At 49.0% G+C, this 21,305-nt stretch overlaps 1 long non-coding RNA gene across 1 annotated transcript; it reads right to left on the reverse strand.

The window, feature by feature from the left end:
• Window positions 1–1,146: 1,146 nt before the first annotated feature.
• Window positions 1,147–18,950, reverse strand: LOC129202814 (uncharacterized). The gene is made up of 3 exons (XR_008575841.1): window positions 18,777–18,950; window positions 5,207–7,066; window positions 1,147–1,353 (listed from the first exon to the last, which is right to left on the reverse strand). It is a non-coding gene; the product is annotated as an uncharacterized LOC129202814 (long non-coding RNA).
• Window positions 18,951–21,305: the final 2,355 nt, after the last annotated feature.

The raw sequence follows: 21,305 nt of genomic DNA on the forward strand, positions 1-21,305 counted from the left end.
CACAAGCAAAGGTGTGTGCCGGCACAGTCCACCCGCACCAGGCATCGGGTGCGCCCTGCTCGACCGGAGACCCCATCCCCGTCCCAGTGCTGGTCCTGCCCCTGCCGTGCCCTCACACGGCTGCGCTGTGCCGGAGGGCACGGGGAAGCCATCCCTGCTTGTTTTATGTGCCAGTATCCACACAGGAGAGGGGTTTGGGGGTTGAACTGGGTTTCCTAAGGAAGCTATTACTGGATGGGCACACCTGATGGGGGGGGGGTAACGATTCCTACCAAAACAACCTACAGAAATATGCCCAAAGCTGCACGGGGAGGATGTGGGAGCGCTGGGGAAGGAGCCCAGATCACTGTGGTCCCAGATGAACTCAGGACCGTTTCCCAGCAGGCAGCGTGTCCCGACCCCTCCTGCCCACTGCTGCCCTCCACGTGCTCTGACCAGCAGCCTGCAGGGACTGGAATTTCGTGACTCCTGAGACCTCGACTGCGCTGCCTTAACACCCACTGAAGTCTCCTTTGCCTCCCCCGCCTTGACCCCCCCAATTTTGTTGGTCTGTGGTTTTGCACAGGGAAAAAACGAAGTAACTGGAGGTTTCCAGGAGACCATACTCTGCGTCGCCCATCAGAGAGCAGACAATAATATTTAGCTGCTTTGATCACTTTATTGTTACAGTACATTTAGATGGCAAGCTGCAAATTCCAGCGCAGCAGCAGCAGCAGCAGCTGTGAGCAATGTGGTGCGTGCGGCGCAGCCCAAAGCACAGGCAGGATTTGTCAGCGCAGCCGAGCGCCGCTTGGGCTGTCTGCTGCGTGATGTAACCCCTCCTTTAATTTGTTTTCCAGAAAATTCATTTTGAGAAGTGCTCTGCGAATGGCTTGGCAGCAGCAGGAGGAAATGGGCTCCGGAGGACGTCAGCTGTCAGCCCACAGCCCCCGCTGCCAAGCCCCGGCCGGCGGGACGGTGTGGGGGCTTGCAGGGCTGCCTTCCCTGCCCAGGAAGAGCCTTTGGGTCGGGTCCACACCGAGTTACTCTCGGTCAGCCAGTGCTGCAAGCTCCAGCACAGGGACCATATTTATTTGTATGCTTCCACAGCGCCAGGCACAGAACAGTCTGCACCTGTGGATGCGACAGTAAAACGAGTGATAAATAATAGACCAAGAAGGAGCCAGTGCAATTTAATCTGTAGAAGTGAATACAGTTAACTGGGGAAGGATGCTCAGGGTGGCCGAGGACGTCCTTCCTTTTCTCTGCGGGTCTGAGGATGCCTGTCCACGTTAAAGCATCGCAGCATTTACAGGATGCAGCACAGAGAGCCTTGCCTGCTCTGTTTCACTCCACTTGACTTTTTCAATTTACCTGTGGGAGACAGAGGGATCACAGCTGAGAAAGGGAAGCACAAGATGTGCCAGCTGCAGTGGGAGTAGGAAAAAGCAGCAAGTGGTCTGCCTGTCCTTGATCTTCCTTCCTTCCTTCCTTCCTTCCTTCCTTCCTTCCTTCCTTCCTTCCTTCCTTCCTTCCTTCCTTCCTTCCTTCCTTCCTTCCTTCCTTCCTTCCTTCCTTCCTTCCTTCCTTCCCCCCCTCCCCCCCTCCCTCTGGTCATGTCTATTCGCACAGAAGATCCCACTGACTTGCTCTGAGGTTCAAAGTCCTGTTACACCTTCTCCTCCTTCTCATGGAAGGCAAGGAAAGATGGATTGTTCTCTCCTGTGGTCTCCGAGCTGCAAGGGACCTCCAAGGCCACCATGCCCATCTGTGGCTTCAAGCAGAACCTCATCAGGACCAGCCCTAACAGATGTTGCTATAGAAGAAACCTCCACAATCCACAAACCTCTAGGAGACCTCCACAATCTCCTGGCAATGCATCCAGCTGACTGCTCAGCCCTCTCCAGCAGGAAGCATTGCCTGATGCGTAGCCTAGATTTCCCTTGGTGCAATGCAGCAATGTCCCTTACTTGTCCTGCCCCTCAGGGACATGAAGAACAGACTGTCCCCTAGTGCCTGCAGCAGCCTTTCGGAAGTGGACCTTGGCCCCTGTGCTATGCCCCACACGGGATGGTGAAATCAGTTCTGCACTTCCAGGTAGTGAATACATGAAGGAGTCAGCTTTATTCCTGGAAAGGAGGTTCATGCATCTTTTCCTTCCTTCTGCCGCCCCATAATTCTCACTAGGGCCATCAGGGGAGAAGACCGCTGAGGGTAATGACACTGGAAATCAGCTCCCTAACTTCTTCCATGACTGCTGACCCGAAGGCCAAAACTAGGCGCTGTGCAGCAAAAATGAGTACAAGTGATTATCTTGCTGGTTTCAACCAGATTATCTTAACATATGCCTAAATTCTTTGCTGGAGGAGGTCTGAGGCATCTCTAGTGGGTCACTGTGGGACGTGATAAGAGAGACCCTGATGACTTTCCTGGGCTTTGGAGCATGGCAACTGCAGAAGGGCAGTGCAAACTCCAGGGCAAGCTCCCTCGCTACCTCGCTGCAGGGTCACCTACTCCATAACTCACTGGAGTCATTTCTTCCTGCAAAGAAGGACAAGCTGAAGAATTTGGTTGGCCAGATTGGATTATTTTTTTTTGTCCTTTTGGAAAAATAACAGCATAGCAATTCCTCTGCCTTGTCCTTTCCCATGCTGTACTGGTAGCTGCACTGAAGCTGATTGATTAGTTTAATAACAGGCAGTTGATATGCAGCCATAAAATTATGCACTTTTACTCATCAGCCTGATTGAACTCCTCTGCTGACTGTACAGGAGCAGAATGGCAGAGTTATAATAATGAGGGAAACAGCCAAGGGAAAAGCAAGCGCAGTGGTGTTATTGTTGTTGTTTTAAAGCTGAGGAAGAAAATGACTCCAGGGAGGAGTTTTTCCAAAATAAATACCAAAATACAGAGGGAAAATGTTAAGATGTAATTAGCACTGGTACAAGTGCCATTAAATGTCTACTGGGGTTGGAGGCGTCAGCAGAGCTTCTTTTACACCCACCTGGCCTATGTTGGGGTTTCAGGAGGTTGGGGCTGGCCCTGCTGAACACCCCCAGACCCTGCATCCTCAGAAAGGGTGAGAGCGGCTGAGCCCTTTGCAGGATGAATCAACTTGATGGGAAAAAGATGGGAATTCAGCTTTTTTTTTTTTTTTTCTTCCTGATTCTGGCCAAGGAAGGAAGGATATGAGGATGGAGATGGGAAGAATGTGTCTGGGAAGGGTTTGTCCCCTCTGCCCCCATGCTAATGGCATCAGTGGAGAGAAGATGGTATGATGGAGACGTGGGAAGCGCCAGGGCTCTTGCAGCCTGGCCTGGTGAGGACATGGCTCCTGTCAGTGATGTTCTTATGGACCTGAGCTCTGCTTTCTGTGGTTCGGGGCACCAGAGGAGCTGAAGTCAGACCCTGTCCTGCAAGGTGTCAATCACACTCTCTGAAGCCACCGAAGGGAATTGAAGGTTCCTGTTCAGCCATTAATCAATATACAGCAGCAGGGAGCAGGGAGGGCGTGCGGGCAAGGGCTCGCTGTAGAAAAGCCACACAGCCCCCACCCATGCGTGGAGAATGGCATTTAAGACTTTATTTCCCAATAAAATATTTCCCAGCGCTCCAGCATGGCTTGCTCGGTTGACAGGCTCACTGTTTGTCCTGCACACATTCATTTTATTTATAAGACTAATTTGTCTGCGAATAGGTCAGCCTGCTTCTTGTGCCTGTGAGCCCCATCAGTCCCATTGCTGTGAAATATTTCAGTTGAACCTAGCCACCTGCTGCATCCCAGCATGGGCACCATGCAGAGGGCTGGCTGCCTTGCCGCTGGGTCCAGTCTCCATCCAGAAGGCCCAATCCCAAACCATCAGATTTTCCTTTTGGGCCAGATGTCCCTGAAGGAGGGGAAGGGAACAGAGGAGGGAACAAACACTGCTTGGCATTTATTTTCTTCCATAAAAATGCTTGGCAGATGGTTGCACAACTTTTCTTGCCCTTCTCCCTGATTGTACCCCATCCAGGTTGTTCCTGGAAGCAATGCTCTTCCTTATTTGCTCCAAATGGCTTTGGGTCAGGCCATGCGTGGCTCATACAACACTGCTGGAGATTACACGCAGCTGCACTGACATACCCAAGGGTGCTGCTTCTTCAGCTACCCCCATTTATTATGGGTGCCCTCGCCTGTGGTTCTTGGGTGGGCTTTCATCCTGGGCTCCTCATATGCCACCTCCTGTTTCCCATCTCCTGGACAGAAGCAACTGGGTTGCTGTTGGTGTGTGTTACCTTGTCCAGATTATCTCTCCAAGAGCCACAGGTCAGGAAACTTGCCCACATCTCCTGACAGCCAAGTGCTGACTGGTATAGTCACTCTGCCTGGCTGAGGTAAGTGTCCCCCAAGGCCAGAGGGGGACAGTTTAGAGTCACAGCAGGGTCTCTGAAGGCACCTCCAACAGACCTCAATGCCTATGCACAGGGCCCTGATTCCTGCCATGGTCCCCAATGACCATCATGGGAAGGCAGACCTTGAGCTCATGTACAGCCCTTTGGACTCTGCAGGGGGAGGACTCAGTTTCTGTCCTCATGCAGGATTGACTCAGCCTGTGTCAATCCTGACGGACATTTCTTCTCCTTATCCTTAGAAACCTTTGGTGATGGAGATCCATGATCTTCCCTGTGGTGACTCTAGTGCTTCACCACCCTCACAGAGGTGGTGAAGCTGCTTCTCATAGACATCTGGTATCACTTTATACACCCTGTTTTCTGTGATTCCATGAGATGTCTGTGAAACCACAGCCTAAGTAACCTCCTAGCAAGAGCATAGTTAGGATTTCAAAAGCTGGAGCCACGGTGAACTTCATGTCCCTCAAAGCAGTGCCCATAAACATCCAGCAGCTCCTGGCAGGGTTTCAGTGCCAGCTGCAGAACACCTCTCCTGAAAATTTACTGTAGTGTGCTATGGAGCTAATACAGAGTCTGCTGAAAGTGGTGGAAGTCTTTTGATGTACAGCAGAGGGATGGGTCAGACATTGGGAAGAGCATCCTCACATGAGCCCAAGAACCAGGGGTGAGGTCCTGGGTTGATGAATTTGCAGCTGGAAGCCCTGAACTCTGTTTTCTCTCTCTACTGTTGTGGGCCTGCTTCCTTCCTGACAGCCTGTAGTCTTCGTTAGACTTAGCGAAGGGAGATGTGGAGTACGGACCTGAATTCAGAGTGCTGTTGGTGTTAAAGCAATACCTTGCTCCACTGCTAAGGGGCAGGCCTGCTTGTGGCTCCTTGTCCTCTGGGCTGGAGCGTGTCCCCTGGCCTGAAGTAGAAAAGATAAGCTTACTGTGTTGTAGCAAAGACTTTGTTCTTATTCATCTTCATCTATAGTAAAAACAGACCCCAGAAATTACTAACAAATTGTCTTTTTGCAAGTGAAAATGTTGGTAAAAGCTGTCTGTGTTTCTTTATGCAATGAAGTTGGAAAACAAAATTTCACTGCTCCTTCAGGCTTCCCTTCCCTTTCTTTTTCTGGTAAAAAAACCATTACCAGGATGGAAAGCTTCAGTATTGAAATTTGCCATTAAAATTTTAAAAGGCAACAACCACCACAAACCTTTCCGAATACTTTGGAGAAAAAAACAACAGTAAAACCTACCAAAGCTTTCTTCTCCTGCTTTACTTTGAGAAGTTGCAAAGAAGAGCCCTTTCCAAGGTAAAGTATGTCTCAAGGAGAAAGCATAAGAGGAGTCAAAGGAAGAGGAAGGTAACGTGGACAGAAGCTGTAACAACAAACAGTATTCTGACTCAAAAGATGTTGCAAACATATTGTATATACTCAGAAATATTTTTAAACCAAAGCAGAAGTTAAGGAGAAGGTAGCCCAGAGCACGAGGAGAAACATATGCGGTTTGAGTTAGGAGTCCAGGGAGAGTGAATGATCATCAGTCCTGAGAAGGAGCTTCAGGGCAGCATGGAAGGGGCAGGAGCAGAGGCAGTGAGGGTGGGAAAGCCACCAGTGAGCAAGCTGGTGTGGGACATGGCAAGTCACTAATGGCCTGATATGCCTCAGCCATGGATCTCATGCCCATACTCTTGATGTAGTCTTCAAGCCATGGTCACTCAGTAAATGGCTCTATTTCCCCCTTATTCTTGGCTTTTGAGTCTCCTTTAACTGTGGCTAGAAGGAGCTTATACGTTCAGCTTGAGCAGCAGTGATTCCTCTGCTCATATGCAAGAATGGGTCATGATATAGTCCTCTCTTGAAGTCACCCAAGTGTGCAGAATGTGTACAGCAGCTTGCAAGGTGCCAGGGCCAGAGTCTGTCTGTATGGCTCTAGGTACAGCCTGAAATAGCAGATACAAATTGTTAATAAAATGAACACACTTACAGCAGTTCTTGCCAACTGAGAGGAGGAAAACTACCTAACAACGAGTGCCTGGTGACTTCCTGCCCTGGGCAGCAGCTTTGGCTAGGTGACCTCCTGAGGTCCCTTCCAACCTGATTTATTCTCTGATCCTATGAGCACAAGTCAATGTGCTCACCAGGGTCCTTGTATGTAACACGTTAAGGATGACGAAGATGATGTGGCAAGCGAAGATCGGAATTAATTCAGTCCATGGTGCATATCTTTCTTCAGACTTTTAATACAGCTCCAAGGATCCTACAGCAGGGGCTTGGTCCCCCTTACAGTGTTGGTTTTTTACAGACTTTTCCAGCAGAATTTGGCTTCATTTGGGGATATTCCAGATCATCTCCATGGATTCTCCTTCCCTTCTCTCCCCAGGGAGTTACAACGGGCTTGAGAAACAGGGACTTTACACCCAGACAAAAGATAGGCAGGTGCACAAGAGATCTCAGCCCTGCCGCATCCCTCTCAAGCTCTTTTCCACTTTGTTTTCCTTCACCACCCACCCCTCCCCAGCCCTTTCCCAGAACTGCCTCTCCGCCTTCTTGCTGTAACACAAACACTGGCTGCCATCAAACCGGAGCTGGCAGCCGCTTCCCCCTTTGCTGCAAGGTCAGTCCTCCCTGCTGCTGCCCCGGCTCCTCCGTCCACAGCACAGAGCCAGGTCCACGGGGGCAGAGTCCTCACGGTCCTTATTTTTCATCTGGGAGAGAAAAAGGGGAGGAGAGAGGAGAGGAGAGGAGAAGAGAGGAGAGACAAAAAAAGAAAAAACAGAAAAGAAGAAAAGAAAAAGAAAAGAACAAAGAAGAAAATACAAGAAGAAAAGAGAAAAGAGAAAAGAGAAAAGGAAAGGAAGGGAAAGGAAAGGAAAGGAAAGGAAAGGAAAGGAAAGGAAAGGAAAGGAAAGGAGAAAGGAGAAAGGAGAAAGGAGAAAGGAGAAAGGAGAAAGGAGAAAGGAGAAAGGAGAAAGGAGAAAGGAGAAAGGAGAAAGGAGAAAGGAGAAAGGAGAAAGGAGAAAGGAGAGGAAAGGAGAAGAAAGGAAAGGAAAGGAGAGGAAAGGAGAGGAAAGGAGAGGAAAGGAGAGGAGAGGAGAGGAGAGGAGAGGAGAGGAAAGGAAAGGAAAGGAAAGGAAAGGAAAGGAAAGGAAAGGAAAGGAAAGGAAAGGAAAGGAAAGGAAAGGAAAGGAAAGGAAAGAGAAAAGAGAAAAAAGAAAAGAAAAGAAAAGAAAAGAAAAGAAAAGAAAAGAAAAGAAAAGAAAAGAAAAGAAAAGAAAAGAAAAGAAAAGAAAAGATAAAAGAGAAAAAAGAAAAGAAGAAAAGATTAAAGATTTGCCAATGATTTTTAAAAATATTTTATAGAAAGTAGAAGGAATGTGGTGTGAAGCAAAATGCAGGTCTTAAATGTGCTGCTTGTGTTTTCCCCTCTGCAGGGGCAGCTCTGTGGCTGCTGTGCGCTGCAGTACGGTCGCTGCCTTTGTTTTCTTCCATCTGAGCGACCTCCCGGTCACTCCAAATGTCAGAGTGGCCTGTGGAGCCGCAGCACCCCACAGCAGCCCCTTCCGGACAGGGGGGACACTCCGTCACCTGACGAGAAACTTGGCTTCAAACACCGAATCAGTGTCAGAAACAACAGAGCCACTGGGAACAGCAGGGAGAAGCGGTGCAAAGCTGGGGGCTTGGTCTCAGGGATCATTATTGATCGGCATACCCAATATTAATACTCCAGGGACCGCAACAGCAGCCTCCATGGGCCAAAATGCCCCAAATTCTCATCAAACACCACCTCTGGAAATAGACAGCTTCTTCATGTTTCTTCACTGTTGGACTTTGCACCCGATCTACTGCTAAAACCTCGAGCTACACAAGGAATGCGTGGCAGAGAGCGGGGTCTTTCCCAGGCAACACTGCTTTATTTTGTTGTTGACATTTAGCTGTCACTGAGATGGGCACATTAAAACCATGATAAGACAAATATCTGCTCAGCATGAAGAGCTGTCGATAGGTAAATTGCCTGGCATTACCTCCAGCGTGTCTCACACAGCGTGAGCGGGAATGCACGGGCCGGAGCCAGGAAAATCCCAACCTCTGACCATTCACAGGCTACTAAAGATACCAGTTACCCCTCTGGGGACCCTGTCTTCTGGCTTAAAGCTCAATTTGCCATGTGAGCAGCATTGATCTGAAAGTATCAGGTGCTGGATTTATCTACCTAAATCTGTTGAAGTCCTGATGGAGCAGTCGATGGAGGCCAAGACACACTCGTCCCATCTTCCAGCAGAAACCCACAATGGACCAGATGAGTTATGGTGCCTCCAAGGTGCCTCTTTCCCTCCATGGCCCACCAAGGTGTTTGCTAGCTGCACACAAGGTTTGGTGTGGGGGAATATACACTGCTGCCCTTTCAGTGTGTCCTAATCGTTTGTCAGCACTGATGTTAAAAAACCTGCCTCCTTTCTAATGCAAATTCACCTGGACCTCAGCTTTCCAGCTCTCTGCTATTGTCACAGTTTTATCCTCTACATTAGGCAGCCCCATATCCTGTATCCTCTCCCCTTGGAGGCAATCCTCAGCTGTAATTAAGTCTATTCCCAATTTTAGCTTGTGTTTGTTAACCCTCTCCCTGTGATAATTACCTCCAGCTCTCAGATTATTTTAGTGACTCACCATCCCCAACTTCCCAGGACTGGTTCTAACGTGAACTTCTCAGTACCTGTCTCATTAACACCCTGCGTGGAAGCAACCTTACCTCTGCATCCCTCTCGTATTGACTCCAAGATGAAACCAGACCTTTCTGACCCTCCTTTGGGGTGAGTTCATGGCCGGCTGTCTGTCCACGGTGATCACTTTATCTTTTTGCATCACCACTACTCTCCCCACGACCAGATGCGACTGTCCTTTCTTTGAATGGCACTAGCTAGTAAACACTGGTCCTAAGGCAACCATTAATTTCTCGTTCAGCCTTAAATTCATCCATAACCACCATACCGAGGTCCTCAACTGAAGTGATTTCATTTTCGATGCCGGATGCTGCGTGTTCAGAAATGACCAGCTGTGTTTTTAGAAACACTAATGCCATTCTGCTATTACAGCGCAGGTTTCTTGGACTGAAATCTCTATTAACCAAAGTCTTTTCATTTCTGCATATTAAAGGCTGGAGCTCTTCTCCACTTGAATTCAATGGCTCATAACGGATCCCCGCCACTACCCACTCCTGGGTAATGTTAGCTTAAAGATGCAAAGCCATGGAAGATTCTCTGGCTCTGAGCTATCAATAAATCTTAAATGGAATGTGGGTTTTTTATTAATAGGTGTCCTCTGCTCCCTTTCCTCCCTTCCATCTCCCTCCGCATGTAACAGCCCATTACCGCAGCACTCCACTTGCCTGAATCCCTCGTTTGTCACCCCAGACTCCCCGCAGTACTATATAAACTACTGAAAAAGCTCTCCTTCTCTGTTGCATCGCTTCAATCTGCTCTTGTCACACAAAATCTGGTTTTGCTTTGCATTTGCCTGCTTTACTCCTGCCTGTTTTGTTATCAGTTTAACACCTTTTTGCTTGCATTCTCTAGTCTCCAGCCAAAGAAAAACACAAAAAACTTTCCTACCCAGGAGCTGTCAGCTTGCTTTGTTATCTGCCCATCTTTGTCTTCTTCCACAAAATGAAAACTTTCAGCTGTGTATTGCAGAGGAGGCAGCTCAGGTCAGTATTTTTTTGCTTTCTTTCTCCGTCTCTCAGAATAATCTCCCAGATGCTCCCCCCTCCAAATTATTTCTTCTTCAGACTTGCAGGGTCTCTGAAGTCTGTGCTGACCTGCAGAACTCCATGTGATGCTCCATCTGTTGTTGACTTCTATGTGTTTACTTACTAAGGGAAAAACTGAAAACGTGACTTCAAGATCTGGCCAGTGTCACTGTCATTCCTCAAAAATAAGGTCTGCCTTGGATTGAGCTCTGATTTTGATCTGCTCAAGCCTGCTCTGGTTCAGCCCCAGGGATGCTGACTGAGGGACGACCTGTGAAACGCTTCTTGTGCAGTGTTGCATCTCCTGTGGGGCCACCTCAGCCTGTGGAGAACCAAGGGTGTGAGCCAAGAAGGAACAACTGCAGTCTGGTGTGCACAGCCACCAGCAGTGAAGTTACAGGTCTTTAGCTCAGAAGGGCCTCCAGAGTACCTGTTCCGTGCCCCCCACTCCACCGTGGGGTACAAAGCACATCCCAGCATGGACATCACAGCGGTCGCCCTCCCCAAGGACAGCCACAGCAGAAGCAGCTCTCCAGAACAGACCATAACCCACCGGTGTGAGCTTGGACCAGTACATGTGAACCTGTTTTAATGGGAGTCAGACCCTGGTATCTCAGCATAACAAAGACTCTGCATTCAGACACAGGCTGGACTGAAGATGTGTCCAGGTTTATATGTACATAATTCCCTTTCTGTTTCTGTCTCCATTATGCCAACAGCTGGACCTCCAGTTCAAGTGTATTTATACATACGTGTATACGTGCATGGCCGGTGAGGCGTATTACAAACAGTTGATTTCAGAAATAGCATAATTTTTCCTGGCGAAGGAGAACAGCTTCTCTTATTTTCTGTGCCACTTGTATTTTTGGGCTTAGCAAGGCAAAATGCCAAGGAGCGACAGCATGTTTACCTAAGAGCAGCTAAAAGAGCTGTGTAGCAATCAAGGTATTGAGTGGGTTGGGCTGAAAATAGATCGTCTTGGAAAGACTTTGATCAGAAATGTTCAGCAGGGGACTGGATGGCCGTGAGCACCGGTAACAACCTCTCTGGGAATACATCCCCATCTCGCCTGAGCTAATTAGGTGCAATGCTTTCGTGCAGTGTGTCCGTGGTCTGCCTCGCTGAGTCACTGTGCCATAGTTACCCCCAGCTGTAGGGACTGAATTGTCCTCCTCCACCCTTTCTAGGTCAATACCGAGGTGAAGAGACACATGGAGGATTCCCTTGTACAAACACTCAGTAAGGTGCACACTCCTTCCTCCACTCGCTCCTGAACCTTATCATGAAATGGGATTCATTACTGGGAACGTGATTTATTCTTTTTCCGGGAAAACCTCTTTTGAAAAGGTGTCTGTGGCCTCACAGGGACATCACTGAGTCCTTCACCTCAACCTTTCTGGAGCAATTATTTTCGTTTAACCCCTTGAAGCTCTCCTGAGCTCTCACTAAGAAGGATTCCAACCCTTTTCCAAGCTGATAAAGTTTTGCCTCTTCCTTTCCTGATGAGCAGACATGCTCTGCCCTCTGCCAAACCTAACCTACCCGTGTGATTACCAAACTATTTGCCTGCAGCTTCACATATCTCACTTTATATAATACCTTGTGCCAGCTCTCCTTTCTGGGCATGTCTACACAGCTATTTTGGCCCAGGGTCTAGGTCTGGCATGTCTCTTGGCATCCCGACAGTCACGACAGATTCCAGAAGAAAGTGTTTGGGCTCTTTCGGTGGCTCCAGGAAAACTCTCTCCCTGTGACAGAGGAAGACGAGCACAGCCCAGGCTCTGGCTTTGAAGGTGTGGGCATATGACAGGTCTAGTCACAGGCCCTGGGCTCAGGTCCAGGCAAAACAAACAACATCGTCATGTCTCTGGAGGACTTTGTTTGGAAGTGTTTCCGGTCCTTAATTGCTTTATTTTGTAGCAAATGGCTTAAGATATTGTACTATGAGGCTTTTCTCTTTGCAGTTTTCCAGCTGCAAACATCAGGGGAGAACTGGTCACCCTGTAGTGCTGAGAGAAATTTGCCCACCAGACACAGTAAAATCAGGGGCTCTCCTCAAACCGCCAGCTGTGGAGCTCGTTCCAGACTTGGGTACCTACTGTTATCATGGTAACTGCGGTTACTCCAGGGCTTTGCATTTCCCGGGGTGCCAGACCCATAGGTTTTCCAACCTCCAACATCACATCTGGCACAACAAGCTGAGGATGTCAGGATTGCTGGCTCCAGGTCTCCTCCATGTCACACATCCCAGGTCCTCTGATGGCCAGGGTAGTATTTTAGCACTCTATAGGAGGCTTAGAAACCAAATTACTATTTGAACACAATGATCCTGGCCATGCAATTCTCCTTGCAGGTCTTGAAAATTGCCTTGCTATCCACATCAGTCCTCTCCTGGATCAGCTAACTGCATAAACCTCATTGATTCTCATATGCACTGCTGCACGCCTATGGCTCTGAAGACTTAGGGAGGGAAAAACCCAATCATCGTCACTTTTGGGTTTAGAAAGAGGAAATCAAAGTGAAAAATTAAAAATGCCAGACCTTTGCGGTGCCACTGTTTTCATCCTAGGCTCATGATGCTGTGCTGGTTTCCTGCTCTCTAGTAAAGCTGAACAGATTTCCCAGTGCACAAGTGGTACGAGGACCAGCAGCTTGCCAGCTGACTTCTCCTCATCAGAGAAACCTGTGGATGGCAGCAAGTCTGTGACACGTCCTAGGCAAGCCCAGAAAGGCTGGATCCTCAGCCTTGGGAAGCAGTGGCCCGCAGTTTTGTGGAAAACAAGATAGTAACGAAATATGTGGCCTTCCAGCGTCAATCTGAAGGTCTGTCCTGCCTGATGGAGGAGGCAGTAATGAGACTTCTCTGTCCAGCAGCAACTGTAGACAGGGCTGTGTTTTCTCTTGCATCCTTGAAGTGAATGTGAAAGGAAATGTCAAGCTTGGTATGGACACCAAGCGTAGGTTTTTAGCTTATGCCTGAATATTTTGGGGGGTCTCTTTTAGGATGCTCCTGGTCACAGCCCAGGAACTGGGGTTTGAGAATTACTGGTTTGAGAGATGATTTCAGAAACTGAAGGAGAAGGTTAGGAGGCACTGCATTACTCCTGCGTGAACCTGCTTAGTTACCGTGGATCAGCTGATACTCCTCAATTTGTTAAATCAGGTAGTCTGACCTTAAATCTAAGCCCATAGACGTAACCACGGAAAGAGCACTTCCAGGAATAGGCTATTTATCCTGTAGCTGTGCACAGAATTACAGCAAGATAATAACCCTGGGACGTGGTTTATTTCCCTCTGGTTGCTGTGCCTTGTGGGTGCTCAAAAGAAGGCTTTTTTTTTTTTTTTTTTAAATTCTAACACTGGTGTTCCCCTACTTGCTGACTCCCAGACTTTCAGCTTTAAAATGGAGAAAGCTAATGAAACTGGAAATATATTAGTGCTGTCTCAGTGGTAAAGGTACCTGCCTTGGTCTGTTCATAGCACCCAAATTTTAACTTCTGTCTCTGCAGATGGACTGCTGGGACTGACTGTTCATCATTATGGGCAAAAGTACCATACACAGCACATATTGACTACAAAAAATAGATCCTGCTGCGGTACAGCTGACTGGCTGTAGAGATGCTTTATTTCAGCATGTGATGGGGACACTGAAGCAGTCCATTGCCAGGGGCTTGATTCTGCTCACAGCCAAGATCCCCAAAGACACTCACTCTCTGTTATCCCTATCAGTGTCGTGCCACTGAAAAACCCAGCTGCCCAATAATCCCTGTATAAGCAAGCACAAACATCAGCCCGCCAGCCAGCTCCTTACTTGTTTGCATTCAATGCGCATTTAGAAGCAGGCAAAAAATAAAATACTGTGATTGGATAACACTATCTTGAAGACCACTTGTATTTTGTACCACCTCAGCCTAATGCCACATTCAAAACTTGCCTGCAAACCCGAGAAAATTATTTGCAGGGCTACTGAAGCTCGAAGAATAGCTCCAGTCAAGGGCCCTTTATTCCTTGGGTTTTCCAGGCAGGGCTTATGTAGTTAACATAGGGATAATGTTATTTTTTCAGGAAAGAGTTTCAGAGAGGAAAACTGGTGGACACTGAAAGCAGTTTCGTGTCCTACCACTAGGACCCAGGCATTTTCCCCTGAGTCCCTATGTAAAAATACAAGAAGCCTATTGCATCTTCTTGATCACAGAGACAGTGAAGAGCTGACCACGCATCCAAAGGAGCGTGACCAGCAGGTCAAGGGAGGTGATCCTGCCCCTCTACTCTGCTGTCCTGAGACCCCACCTGCAGTACTGCATCCAGCTCTGGGGTTCTCAGTACAAGAAGGACGTGGAGCTGTTGGAGAGAGTCCAGAGGGGACCATGAAGATGATCCGAGGGCTGGAGCACCTCTCCTATGAGGACAGGCTGAGAGAGTTGGGGTTGTTCAGCCTGGAGAAGAGAAGGCTCCGGGGAGACCTTATTGTGGACTTTCGGTACTTAAAAGGGGCTTATAAAAAAGACGAGGACAAACTCTTTAGTAGGGCCTGTTGCGATAGGACAAGGGGTAATGGCATTAGATTTAGACTAGATATAAGGAAGATATTTTTTACAATGAGGGTGGTGAAACACTGGAAGAGGTTGCCCAGAGAGGTGGTAGATGCTCCATCCCTGGGAGCATTCAGGGTCAGGTTGGATGGGGCTCTGAGCAACCTGATCGAGTTGAAGATGTCCCTGCTCATTGCAGGGGGGGGTTGGACTAGATGACCTTTAAAGGTCCCTTGCAACCCAATCCAACTATGATTCTATGATTCTATGACTCACTGAGCTCTTAGGAGCCTGCAGACATGGCCTGATGATGAGGGGCACTGCCATGGGCTGTCTGATGCTCCACCAGGCCATCGCCTGGGAAGCTCACAAAGTCAGATGGTCACAGCTGCAATCTCTGCATCAGTCATCCCATGTGCCCCTTACAGCCAGGGATAACCCTTTTAAGGGCACAGCTCATCTCACCCCAAAAGAGTCTGCTGAAATAGGTCAAACAATTCCTACAAACCCACCTTGTAGGCTGCTCCCTCCTCCAAGCATGTTAAATCTGCTCCAGCCACGTGTGAGACGCCTCGCCTTGGTCAGGGGCTGGAGGATGAGGACTGGAGGAGAGGAGCAGGGCAGCTCTGCTCAGCCAGGCAGAAGGCATCAGGGAAGTCACCATGCCTTGGTGACCCTCTCCAAGTTTTTCCCTTAGTAATGAAAAACCCCCATGATCCTCTTCAGAACTACTAATGAAATTTATTGCTCCCTTTCATTCCAGCAGAGACGGAAGAGGGATCTGTACAGTCTCTCAGTGCACTTATATCCACTATACCTTTAAATGCAATACTTGTAGCTCTCTTGCATGTGGCCTTTTTAGTGGTCTTTCCCTCTGTCACAGGCACCTGGCTACTGTCCAGGCTGCTCCTCTTGAGTGTCTCCAGCTGATGTTGGGACAAAGTATCATAGCATGGCTTTGCATCTCTCTTAGGCAGATCCAGAAGCCAGGACAGGAAAACTTAGAAGAGTGTCCAGGACCTGCTCTGATCTGCGTTGTTCTTGTAGCTCAGCATCTCCCTCATTGTCCCTATTTTATTTCCAGCCCTCATGCCAGGGCTTATGCCAGTCTCACATGACCCCCACATCAGGGAAATGTTTCCTTATAGCTCCTATATGGCCCCTGGAGTGTCCTATCAGGTCCACAGCAGGAAGAAATGTCCACCACCTCCTCACCTGATTTATACATCTCCAGGTAAATTAAAATTATGTCTTTTATTCACATTGACTTTCTAGCTGCCTCCACAGTGCCCATGTTGGTGTAGAAGCATGGAAAATTGGGGCTTTGCCATAGACTGTTACAGGTAACATGCCCAAAGTATTCATCACCACCTTGGGAGGGCACTAGCTTTTTAATATCCATCCCAGTAGTCCCTGGTGTTTTTGGCAGGAAATCAGGCAGATGTGATCAAGCTATTTCTCTATCTGCCTCCTCTTTACCGTTCATGGACCCAGTGATCATTTCTGACTTTGTTTGAAGGTAGCTTTGCAGTCCTGGAGAACTGAAGCCTACAAGGTTTGTGCAAACAGGCAGCCAGGTAGAGAATGGGGGGAGAGAGAGAGAAAGGGAGATTTATTATTTTTTGGGCATAAGAACTCATCCAGGGGTTCAGCCTGAAGTCTTACGTCCAGGGAAGACCAAATCACTTATCGGATCACTCATTCCTCGAAATGTCACATGGCTTCCCAAGGAGCAAGAAGGTCTGTTACCTGCCCCAGTGTCTTCACTCACTGTATCATCTCAGGCTGGTTTGGACTGGGGATAAGACCTGAAGAAGAGCCTCTCCAGCTTGAACTGGGTCCTCACCAGCATCCTTGCAGGATGGATGAGAATAGCAGGCACACTCCTGCACAGACAAGATAACTGAGATGTTAGGGACCACTGGCAGTGATTTAAAGTCTAGTGACTTCAATCCCTGGAAAATGCATGTGTGCACATGTGTAGGTGTTGGTGGGTGCTCAAACTGCTTCTGAACCAGACCCCGTCCCTGGCACATCAATCTTCAAGTGGTGCATTTTGTTTTCATGCAGAGCAGCCTGTCCATCCAGGCGAGAGCATGGTTAGATGCCAAGCCAGGCTGCAGGTACCAAAGGGACAGGAAGGAGCGGCCGTGGGCAAGCAGCAAGTGTTCAACCCAGACCATCTGCTGCTGTTGGATTAATCCCTAACCTGTGCTCTCAGCTGGCCAAGGGGAACTTGTTAGGCTGAATTTATGTCTCTAGCTTCAGTTTACAGCCTGGCACATTAAAATAAACCAACACTGACTTTGGGTTAACTTAAAAAGCTGGGCTGTAGATTAGAGATGGAGAAGAAATCATAGAAGGAGCTGTACATGATCACCAGTGTGGGGAGGAGACAACCCCACGCTACCAACAGCTTGAGCACGGCCAGGGCATCTCCCTGAGAAAAAGGAAAGGATGGAGAGCCCCAAGGTGAAGAGAGGGCTGAAAAGAGGCTTGGACCCATGAGCAAAGGCGCTCTCTTTCTGCTCTGGCATCACACTGTGTGTGCTCTGCAGAAGCAAATTTGAACCATTGTTTCTCTTGTTACCATTGTTTCTTGTTACCATTGTTTGTCTTGTTTTCTCTTGCAAACCATCCTCTGCCAGAGGAGTAGTAATCCTGAAAGCTTGGAAGTATTGTGGAGTAAGGAGGAGCATTATTTTTTTAAAAATTCCCTTTTTTTAAAATGTGAAATTAGAAAACAAAATAATCGGATGTTTTCACTGCCAGGGAATGGTGAGGACAGAAACAGAGGAGAAATGTCTGGAGAAAAGAAAAGCTTTCTCCTAGTTTTGTTGAATGCTGTAGCAGATAGATCAAAAGCACTAATAAGATAAACTAAGTTTGAGGACTGGACTTGAAGGCTGACTTGTCAGATTCCTCTGCAAACCAGGCTGGCAGTCTCGCAGGATAGTTTCAGGTAGCATCTGATCGAGTGTCCCAACTCATCCGCCTGCAGTTTTTGGGTGTGTTTGAGCTAAGCTAAACCTGCCAGTCATTTAAAGTTTGCTTTTACATACACGGAGGAGAGCTGGGCTGGTTGGACTGAGCGTTACAAAGCCTCTTTCTAGGAAAGAAGCTTTGTGCAACAGAAGGGAAAATAGGTCATTGTCAAGGTTTAGGGCATTTGCTAAAGAAAGTAAACAAGTGGTGCGGCGTGGCTGGGTGAGATGGGAGGTCAGCTCCGCGCCGAGCTGGATCTGCCCCTGGCTCGAGACAAGGCTGTGCTTGCAGGAGGGTTTGGCTTTTCCTAGGAGGGAAGTCAGCCTTATGGCAGCGGGACTTGGATCGTTACCCTGCCCTGATTCTGTGCGTGATCCCTGGCAAATCATCTCATCCCAGTGCCCTGTCTGGATGCAGGGAGGAATCACTGCCCCGTGACACCCAAGGCTTTGGGTGCCAAGCTCCGTGGGGCACAGCTTGCACTGGGGCATGATGCACCCAGAGCGAACGGGCCGTTGGCATCACTGCAGAGCTGCTGATGAGAACGGGAGGCTAACAGGGACGAGAGGCCGGTGCCGGAGCAGTTGCACCAGCGATGGCCATGGCAGACCCAGGGCAGAGCCTGTCGCAGAGAGACTCAGATGCAGAAAGAAACAAAAACAAGGCAAAAAAGAACAACCACCAACTGACCGCAAAAGCACCACAGGTCCTTAAAAACACCCTCAGGCATTCCTCAAGCAAAATCCCAGGGGAGCTCAGCTGCCCCCCTGGATGACGCTGAACCACAGCAAGTCACCTTCCCACCGCCACCCTTCCTGGGTTGTGGGGCTGGGGAGGAGGCTGGGGCACGTACCCCTGCATCGCCCGGTGCAAGAAGCAATGGACGGCTCTGTCCTCGCAGCAAGGGCTGTGGTTTTGCCCTCCCCGCGAGGGGACAGGCTGTGCCGGAGTGGGGCTGCAGCACCCGTGGGGGGGGGCTGTGCAGGGGCTCTGGAGCACATCTGCCAGCCGCCTGGCCCCTGCCGCCAGCCCGCGAGTACATCTTGTTTGTGTTTTTCTGCGGAGCACACTCCCAGCGGGTTATGTCAGAGGTGAGGAATGCAGGGCCACCCTGTGTCATGAGATCAGACTTACATTTTTAGGCTGAACGCTTACCGTATTTGCTGGGAAGCAGCACGCAGGCGGCACGCGGGGCCCCGGAGGGGTGGGAGATACCCCTTCGCCTCTATCCCTCTTTTCCAGCCCTTGCTCCAGCAGAGCCGGGTGGAGCGGATGGGGCCCGTCTGCTGGAACAAGCTTTCCCTCTGTTCCTCGCAAGGAGCAAGAAAGGAAACGCAGTGAATTAACGCGAATGAAAAGGCAGCAGTGAAAGGCGGCCGGGCGCCACGCCAAGCGCTCGGAAAAACGCTTGCGGAGAGAGGTGGTGGCGAGCTGCTCTCTGCTGCTGCCGAAGGCATCGACACCCTGGATTGCCCCATGGGGGAAACTCATCCAAGCACCAGTACCCACAAAGTATCACCGTCCCAGGGGGCTAAAAGCATGAGGAGAGACACGAGCCCATCCGGGGCCGTCAGGGAGGCTGGGAAAGCTGGGCTGGGAGCTCTTGACATGAAAGACGTTTGCAGGGTCTGACCCAAAGCACAGCCCAGATGAGTGACCCTCCCTCAGTTTCGTTGCTGGGAGCCAACCTGTACATCCAACCTTTCCAAAATTTCTTGACACCTTCTGCTCAAGAAAAGCTGGTGCAAAATAACTCTGCTGATGTCTTACAGGGTTTCTGCGCTGCCCGTTCCCTGTTTTTAAGACTTGGAGGCTCCTCTGCAGCTCTGCGTCCCACCCAGGGCAGAAAGAGGAGAGCGGCTTTGATCCCGGTGCCACCGCACAGAAAACCCACTGAGGCGAGGTTGGACCCTGGCGCAGGGAGAGGCTCCCCTTCTCTGCTCTGGCATAGATTTTGTTTTCCTTTTTTTATTTTTTTTTTTCTTTTCCTGAAATAACTGCAGTAGTAGGTATACTGAGACCGAAAAGCCAAAAAGCAGAGAAATGCTTCCACAGACCATGTCCAAACCGAACACCACTGTTTGTTGTTTTTTGGGGTTTTTTTTGTTCTGTTTTGCCTTACGGAGGGTTTTGACATGGTGGTGTTTTGTTCTGTGTCAGAAGGAAAACAAACCCTGAAATACCAAATTCTTTCACACAATGGACTTTCCTTTCTCTAAACATCCCTGTGAGATGGGCCTCTTGCAGCTCTCTCCTCTTCCCAGAACAAGAGAACAAATACTAGGAAGTCTGGAGAGATGAACTGCAAGGAGTTGGCTGCAGCGGGGGAGTGCGCACCAGCCCCACGTTACTCAACGTCTCCACTGCTGGCTGGTCTTCACACGGAGGGGGCAGGTGAACCTCCAGCAAGCATGGATGGTCCCTGTGCCACTGATAGTTTTTTGCTGTGCACCTCAGGCTCCTTTTTGTGTCCCTGTGAGTGGTGACGGGACAATTTCAGGTCCTCGTCTATTATCCTAGACCCTCTGTCATCTGCTACAACCTTGGTTTACAATGTCACCTCCATATGCAGTCCCAGACTCCTACTGTGACTCTAACATAGCCCAAGAGCCTCTTTGGGAAATTCCTCCTTTGTTGGCAAATCCTGTTTTTTGGGTTCCCCCTAGGCTTGTGGTCCTATGGAGGCACCTGAGAGTGTCCCGTGGAGACGACAGAGGTGACCTGCAGGGACAGGAGGGACTAGAAGAGAGCAGAAGCTCCAGGGGGACCTTCAGACCCAGCACCTCCCCTGGGCAAGAGGATGGAGGTCCCACCAAAATGTGAAGGTGCTGTGTTGACAGAAAGGGGCTGGTAGCTACCTTGTAAAAATAAGGAGGGAGAGGCTATCGCGTGGGATCCTTGGGAAGATGAGGCTTGCTTCATGGTTTAGGATGTTATCTTCTTTTTCTCCCCTCTCTGTCTGCCTTCCCTTTCATAAAGTTGTGCGTTGACATGATTTTCTGTTCTATCATTTGGGGTGGAGGAAGTAGAAGTCACAGAATGATCTGAGATTGGGTTATTTCCCCTGGATTTGGAAGGGAAGGAAAAGAGGGCTTGAGGCAGCATTTAGCAACAGCCCTGGACACTGAACCAGGGCCTTACAACCACCAGACAAGACCTGGAGAGGGCATTGCAGGTCCACCTTGACTGATCCAGAACACCTGCACTATAAATGACGCGAAGACAGGATCTTGGCTTTCATTAAATCTTTCAGGTGCCTAGCATGCTTTAAGGAACAGAAATCATCATTAGCAATGATTATATATCTTAGGCTTGAAATAAGTTCAGTTCAACTGCAGTGAACTCATTTGCTTTTGTTACACTCCTTCAATTTGGGGGAGATACACTGACACTGCTTAGCAACCTTTAATCATTTTGGCAGAGAAAAATAATCTGGGAAGGCCGAAGTTTGTATCTGTTACCCTGCCTCAGATGGTTACTTGATCTCCCAAATAATAAGTTATCTGGCCTTGCCATTTGCTCCTAATCAGCATTATTTTCCGAATTGCTATTGAGCATCCTGAAATCAGAGAATATCTCAAGTGGGAAGGAACCCATAAGGATCATCGAGTTCAACCTGCTGCTCTTTACAGGACTACTATAAATGAGTATTGCTTGACTTTAACATTGGATTATTGCTCGTTC

Source organism: Grus americana, chromosome 2, assembly GCF_028858705.1.
Source record: "Grus americana isolate bGruAme1 chromosome 2, bGruAme1.mat, whole genome shotgun sequence".
In the NCBI taxonomy this organism is placed as follows: domain Eukaryota; kingdom Metazoa; phylum Chordata; class Aves; order Gruiformes; family Gruidae; genus Grus; species Grus americana.